General features: G+C 55.6%; 1 pseudogene; it reads right to left on the reverse strand.

Moving 5' to 3' along the window:
• Positions 1-7,157: 7,157 nt before the first annotated feature.
• Positions 7,158-7,500, reverse strand: part of LOC143263212 (large subunit ribosomal RNA) — a 2,994-nt pseudogene continuing 2,651 nt past the window's right edge.

Raw genomic sequence — 7,500 nt, forward strand, 5'->3', positions numbered from 1 at the left:
CGTCTTACCCGCAGGAGAGGGCCCCCTCAGATCCCAGGATCCTCTTTTCCGACGACAAGGGTCGCCACGCACGGCAAACACGTGGGAGACAGCAGTCGGAGAGGCTGCCTCTTCCTCTCCACCACACTTCGTTCAGTTCGCTGCGTATTTAAGAACACGAGCTATCCAGCGGTACCTTTTTCGTGGAGGCTCAAGTGTGGCTAGGGCACGTTTGCCCCTTGCGGCCTGGGTTGCCCAGGGGATTGATTGCATCCCATGTATTCCTGAGCCCAGCGGAGTGTTGTCTAGTGGCGTGTTCCGCCCACGAAAAACGGTCTGAAAAACCGTTTAACGTAAACTGGGGAACTGATGCCACGAGTGACAACAGTTCCCCAGTCGGAAGTCATACAGCACATACAGTGCTGTACAAAGAACACGCCACAGCCCGTATGCTAAATCAGGGCCTCGCCATTATGCGAAGTACTACATGTACGACGCACTGACGGTCTCTAATGCCTTCATCGCCGATACACCCATCGACTCGGCCGATCAACCCTCCTACGCGAGGGCTAGTTCGGGGGTTATCTCCCGCCCTGGGTGGCCACAGACCGCCACCGCCAGTAGATAGGGACAGTTAGTGTTGTCGTCAAACTGTGGTCTCTGAGAGACGGGCCGTACCTAAGTCCTTGGTGGACCATACCGGCCGCTCTTGCGACTTGTGCCTGGTGTTCGGGCTCTACCTTCGTTCACCATCGTATCAGGGGAAGACAGCGTGCTACTCCCACTGCCACCTCGAGTCCAACCCAATCCAGGCACTCTTACGGAGTAGTGTTAAAGTCTTTTATCTCCGCAAGAGGGGCTTCAGCCTGGCCCGAGGGGACGAACCCCGAGGGGTTCGCCCAGCATGCCGTACATCAACGGAGCTGGACGAGTCCACGCTCCGTATGCAGTTTCGTTCTATGTTCGCTTCTTAGTCTTGCTTACGGATCGTGCGAATTTTCGGAACTCCTGAAACAGCTGCTCTGACACCAGGCTGGCTTTGTCGATTGGCCACTGAAATCCTTCTCGAATCGCCGCCTGGCGTAGGTGTTCCCTGTCCTCTACGTAACGCTGACAATCGTAGAGGACGTGGTTTGGAGTTTCCTCCTCCCCACATTCGCACAACTCGTCGTCGACCAGGGCGAACGTCTTGAGCTTCGCACGGAAGTCTCCGTGTCCGCTCAAGAACTGCGCTACATCATGGTCGACTCTGATCCAGCTCGCTGAGAGACGGTCTGATACCTCGCCGAAGTATTGGAAGGTTTCCCTACCCTTCGTCGAGGACGACCATCTCTGCTGCCACATCTCTAAAGTCGCCTCCCTCAGCCTTCTGCGAACTTGGGCTTCGGTGACGACTTCGTCAGCCAATTCGGCCTGACTCACTTGATAGGTTCCATGTTGGAACCCGAGTTTCTTCCTGGCTTTGTACACGCAGCTGAACTCCGCTATCGCCAAGTCCACAGGTATCTCCCCGGCGATCACGGGGATCGCATCAGTGGAGACTGTCCTGTAGGCTTTGACGCAGCCAAGCAGAACATGCCTCTGCGCCCTGGTGAGCACTTTACTCGTCCCAGAGGTAAGGCGGTCTGCCCAGCCCGCGGCAGCATACGTGACGATTGGGACAAACAAGCCGCGGTACAAAGTACGCATCGTCCGATATCCCAATCCCCAGTTCGACTTAGCAATCCTTGCTAGCGCATTAAACGTTCGCAAGGACTTGGCATTCAAATACTCGACATGGGAATGGATACCCAGTCTAGAGTCAAAATGCACGCCAAGGTAACGCACAGAGTCCTTGGCGGCAATATTCCGACCTCCTACTTTTATCACAGGTGGCCTCTCTCTGTCGAGAGAGCCTTTTAAGAATAACATCTCGGTCTTGGTCGCAGACAGCGACAATTTCTGCTGGTCGCACCAGCGAGAAATGGTGTCCACAACCAATTGGCCATTGCTTTCTAGACCCTTCCTGCTGTTCGCGAAGATCAAGACAAGAAGGTCGTCTGCATAGGCGATGGGCTCGCAAGCGAGCCCGGCGTTCGATAAGAGCTGTAGAACCTCGTCGAAGACTAAGTTCCAACAGCTCGGACCAAGAATCGATCCCTGTGGGCAGCCCTTAGTGACTTTCTTCCGCACTGCACCGCGATCAGACACCATAGTCACCACGCGGCCGTCGAAGTAGTCGACCACCAATCTAAGTAGGTTTTTTGGGCAGCCTCGCTTCCTCAACGCGTTGAGTATGCTTGGCCACCAGACATTATCAAAGGCCGCAGCAATGTCGAAGAGCAGACCCACGACGTACTTTTCCTCTCGACCGGACGCAAGCTCCCTCATCTTTACCACGGCATCAGTCGTGGATCGATGCGGCCTGAATCCGTATTGCCGATCGGAGGCGTAGTCGGGGTGCAAAAACAAACTAGCTAATCGCGTAGCGATTAGCTTCTCCAAGACTTTGCCTACGACCGAAAGCAAGCATATTGGTCTGTAGGACTTTATCTCCGTTTCAGGTTTCTCGGGTCCTTTAAGGATGGTAATGATGGACCCGACTTTCCATTCCACGGGAAAGACTCCGTGTGCCAGGCATCCGTTGTAGAGTCGGAGGAGCTCGCGTGAGATTGTATTACACGAACGTTTTAAAATCTCCGGCTCGATCCGATCTAGGCCTGGACACTTGCCGCTCTTCAGTCGGTTGACCGCCGATCTGAGCTCCGAGAGGGTGAAGGGACTGGCGTCCTCACTCTCCGGCTCGATGGCAGCTTCCCTCCTGACTCGCGCATGATCCGGGGAGTCATTCGCGGGGCTATCGTCCGGAATTAACCCCTCCAGCAGCGCGGAAGCGGTGGAGTCCCAGTCTGTGGTGTAACCCTGGGCAGTGTTACGATTTATATTCGAGATGACCGTGCTGGCTGTCATCTTCTGCCTCGTGATCTTATAAATGAGGCCCCAGGGTTCCTTGTTTCCCTGCTCGGTCACGAATGCACGCCAGCTGTGCGACCGAGCAGCTTTGATGGCGGCTTTGTAGGCCTTTCTCTGTTTAAGATACTCGGTCCTCTTGGCCGCCCTCTGCTCCTCTGAACATGCTGCGTTCTGCGAGGCTCGTCTAAGTTTGTAGACTCGCCTCTTTTGCCTCGTCAGGTCGGCCGTCCACCATGGGACGGATTTTGAATGCCACTGCTTGGTTGGCATCGAGGAGTCGCACGCTTGGACGATCATTCTTTCGATCTCCTGTGCTAGATGTTCGACATCCCCCTTATTGTTCAATGGATCGGGGGATATACTCCTCTTACTTTCCTGCAGCGCCTTGTCGAACTCGGGCCATTTTGCGCTTCGGAGTCGGAACCTTGGTAATAATCCGTTCCGGTTGGTGCTGCTGTTGCTACTAATTTCGGCAGCACCGTCCTCGGCGCAAAAACTCAAAGAAAACTCTATGACTCGGTGGTCGCTGGTCGTCAGGTCCTCGCGGACCTTCCAACCTCGCACCTTGTCGCAAATATCAGGTGTCGATAGTGTGACGTCGATGTATGACTGTCCACTAGGGCTGGAAAACGTCGGAGCGTTTCCAGCCTCGTTCAAGACAACCAAGCCATGGCTCACGATAAACTCTTCGAGTTTACGGCCTCTCACGTCCGTCTCCGCGCTGCCCCACTGGGCTGATTTTGCGTTAACGTCGGCAGAGATAATGACTCGGTTATGCTTAAGTGCGGAAAGAGCTCTCTCCAATCGCGCCAGACCTGATTCAACGTCATCGGAGCATTGAAAGTACTGGCTGATCAGGAAGAAGCTCCCAAACGAACCCGAGATGCTGACACAGGACAAATGCGTGTCGCACAAGTTAGAGACTTTGACCACGGTTAGATCCGGGTTTCTGACCGCTATTGCAGCCATCACCGGTTCGCCTGCCGTGATCAGCCTCGTTCTCAAGCCTAGCCCGGGCACAGTACCCCGCCAGCTATATGGCTCTTGTGCAAGCAACACATCTACCCCTCGCCTATGCATCTCAGTCCGGACTTCGTCGGTCACATTTCGGGCCCGCTGCATGTTATGCTGCATGACCCGTATGACTCTCGAGCGTCGCCGGTCGTTTGTACTATCCATTCGAGATTCAAATTATTATTCGCGTCTTATACGAGACATCTCCAAAACCAGCGCTTCCTGATAGGAGGCGCAGGCCGGGTCTCGCGACTTATGCTCAGATGGTCGCCCTCTGTCTTTACAGTTGGAGCAAACCGGAGGCTTGCTCTTCCTGTTACAGAGCGCATACCCGTGCCCTTTTTCGGCACAATGTCCGCAGACATCCTCTTTGAATTTGCAGCGCTTCGCCGTGTGCCCGAAGCGCTGGCACTTATAGCATCGGGTGACCTGTATGAAGTCCCGCACACGACAGGAACTCCACCCGAGGTACACCCGGTCCCCTCTCTGCGCCAGCCGCCGACGAATCTGCGGACTGACGGCCACTACCCAGTTGGCTGTCTCCGGGGTCTTGCCAGCCATGCGACTGACCCGAACACCCGAAGGCACATCCTTCTGGGACGCCTCAGAGAGGTTTTGCCTCCAAAGACTGGAGGCAATTTCCTCCTTGCCCATCCCTTTCGGAATGTCATAAATCAGGACCTCGGGGTCCCGTTTGCTGGGCAAGGAGACGGACAGTCCCGCACTCGCCAGCTTCTTATTGCCTACGAAGGCTTTTAGGTCCTCCTTGCGATCGGTTTCGACGACGATGCCACCGGAGTGGATGCGTCGAACCGATCTGACACGGATCGCCTCCTTCGCAGGTTTTACGATCGACAGAACAGCTCTCTTAGTAGCATCGCTGTTCTGTCCTTTATCCTTTGGCGGGAAGATACGCACCACGTATTGTGTCGGTGGTCTTCTCGCCTCCGGAGTCGCTGACTGGTTGACCTTTGCCACTTGGGCGTAGGTCAACTGCGCGGCATTGGAGACCGTCTTCGGGAGGGTTCCCTTGGACGGCCCAGGTCGCGCCGCACTCATTACGGCAGGACGCGCTTTTAGGTCCGCCCTGACCGCGGCGAGTTGCCCTTCGACGAAGCTGTTTCGTTGAATCAGCTCCTGGACCAACTCGTTGAGTGCTCCGACTTCTGCTAGTATCTTCGACCCGGACTCCTTGTTGACTTTCGACTCGGGTCGAAAGCAAAAGGTCCGTATCTCCGATACTCGCCTGAAGGCTTCGTCTCTCACGAGATCGAGAGGCCGTACCTTGTGCCCGGAAACCGTCCCCTTCGATTTCCTGGCCTGGTTTGCTGCGGCCTTGCCAGTAGGTGCGACTGGCTTGGCACGCTTCGACTTTTTGGTGACGGTTTTCCAACCGCCACCTTCGGGGTCTTCGACACGCACGGGTGCCGGTTGCACCTTCACGAGCGTGTCTTTGACTGATTCGATTTTTCTGGGTTTCTCCTTCCCAGCCTTGCGGCTGGGGGAGTCCCCCGACTTGGGCGCTGTCCCCACGTTACCGGTGTCCGGCGCGCCTTCTACCGTGGCCTCAGTTTTCACCGAGACCGCTCGCGTGGGTGTCACGCATCTCTCCAAGGTCACACGAGGATTGGCGATGTTCAGCACCTTCCCGGACCTTGTCTTTTTCGCAGACGCAGGAGGGCTAACAGCTGCTGCTGTAGCTTCCGCGTCTGTGGCGACGGCTTCACTCCGAGTAGGAGCTGGACCCGCCGACTTCGAACGTTCAATTTGTACTTTCAATTTAGATCCCATAGTTAGATCTTTGCCTTCATCCGGTACGCTCCCCGGCCACCACCGACCCACACATTTTGGAACCCGCCATCAGGCTGGGTTAGGGCTACGCACCGGACATAGTCTGCTGACTGGGCCGATTGCTCAACCCAGCCCGCGTCCTCGCCCGTCAGAACCCACTCGCCGAAGCGTATGGTCGTTCCAAGCCGATTGACTGGACCAGGGCTGCTTTTCTCGTCCAGCCTCCCATCTAGCCGAAGCAGAGGCCAAAGGTACGTGTTGGGGACGTCTCACCCGCAGGAGAGGGCCCCCTCAGATCCCAGGATCCTCTTTTCCGACGACAAGGGTCGCCACGCACGGCAAACACGCGGGAGACAGCAGTCGGAGAGGCTGCCTCTTCCTCTCCACCACACTTCGTTCGGTTCGCTGCGTTTTGAGAACACGAGCTATCCAGCGGTACCTTTTTCGTGGAGGCTCAAGTGTGGCTAGGGCACGTTTGCCCCTTGCGGCCTGGGTTGCCCAGGTGATTGGTTGCATCCCGATTTCTAGATCCAGCGGCATGTTGCTACGTGGCGCGCTCAGACAACGAAAATGCGGCATTCCGGTCAGACCAGAAAAACCGCACAACGTGACGCGGGGGACTGCAGCCACAAGTGACAACAGTCCCCCGGTAGGGAGTAGTACAGCATATTCAATGCTGTACATGAACACGCCACAGCCCGTATGCTTAGTTCAAGGGCCTCGCCATTATGCGAAGTACTACATGTACAACGCACTGGCGGTCTCAAAATACCCTCATCGCCGATGCATCTGATGCATCCGTCAACTCGGCAGCATTCACTCCGTCGGCGTGTTGCTTTGTGGCGTGTTCAGATAACGAAAATGCGGCATTCCAGTCAGACCAGAAAAACCGCATAACGTAACGCGGGGGACTGAAGCCACAAGTGACAACAGTCCCCCGGATGGGAGTAGTGCAGCATGTTCAATACTGCACAAGAACACGCCACAGCCCGCTTGCTTAATCACGGGCCTCGTCATTATGCGAAGCACTACATGTACAACGCACTGACGGTCTCTCGAGTGCCTTCATCGCCGATGCACCTATCGACTCAGCAGCAACATTCAATCCGACGGCGTGTTGCTTCGTGGCGTGTTCAGACAACGAAAATGCGGCATTCCAGTTAGACCAGAAAAACCGCATAACGTGACGCGGGGGACTGCAGCCACAAGTGACAACAGTCCCCCGCTAAGGAGTAGTACAGCATATTCAATGCTGTACATGAACACGCCACAGCCCGCATGCTTAATCTCGGGCCTCGCCATTATGCGAAGTACTACATGTACGACGCACTGACGGTCTAAAATGCCTTCATCGTCGACGCATCCATCGACTCGGTAGTAGCAACAACCTACGCGAGGACTAGTTCGGGGGTCGCCTCTCAACCCTGGGTGGCCACAGACCGCCACCGCCAGTAGATAGGGACAGATGGGAATCTCGTTAATCCATTCATGCGCGTCACTAATTAGATGACGAGGCATTTGGCTACCTTAAGAGAGTCATAGTTACTCCCGCCGTTTACCCGCGCTTTTTTGAATTTCTTCACGTTGACATTCAGAGCACTGGGCAGAAATCACATTGCGTCAACACCCGTGGGGGCCATCGCAATGCTTTGTTTTAATTAGACAGTCGGATTCCCCTAGTCCGTGCCAGTTCTGAGCTGAGCGTTGAATGGCGGCCGAAGAGGACGACCGCACCGATGGGAAACGCCACGGAAGCCTCGCAGC

The sequence above is a fragment of the Megalopta genalis genome, unplaced genomic scaffold (assembly GCF_051020955.1).
Source record: "Megalopta genalis isolate 19385.01 unplaced genomic scaffold, iyMegGena1_principal scaffold0379, whole genome shotgun sequence".
Taxonomy (NCBI): Eukaryota; Metazoa; Arthropoda; class Insecta; order Hymenoptera; family Halictidae; genus Megalopta; species Megalopta genalis.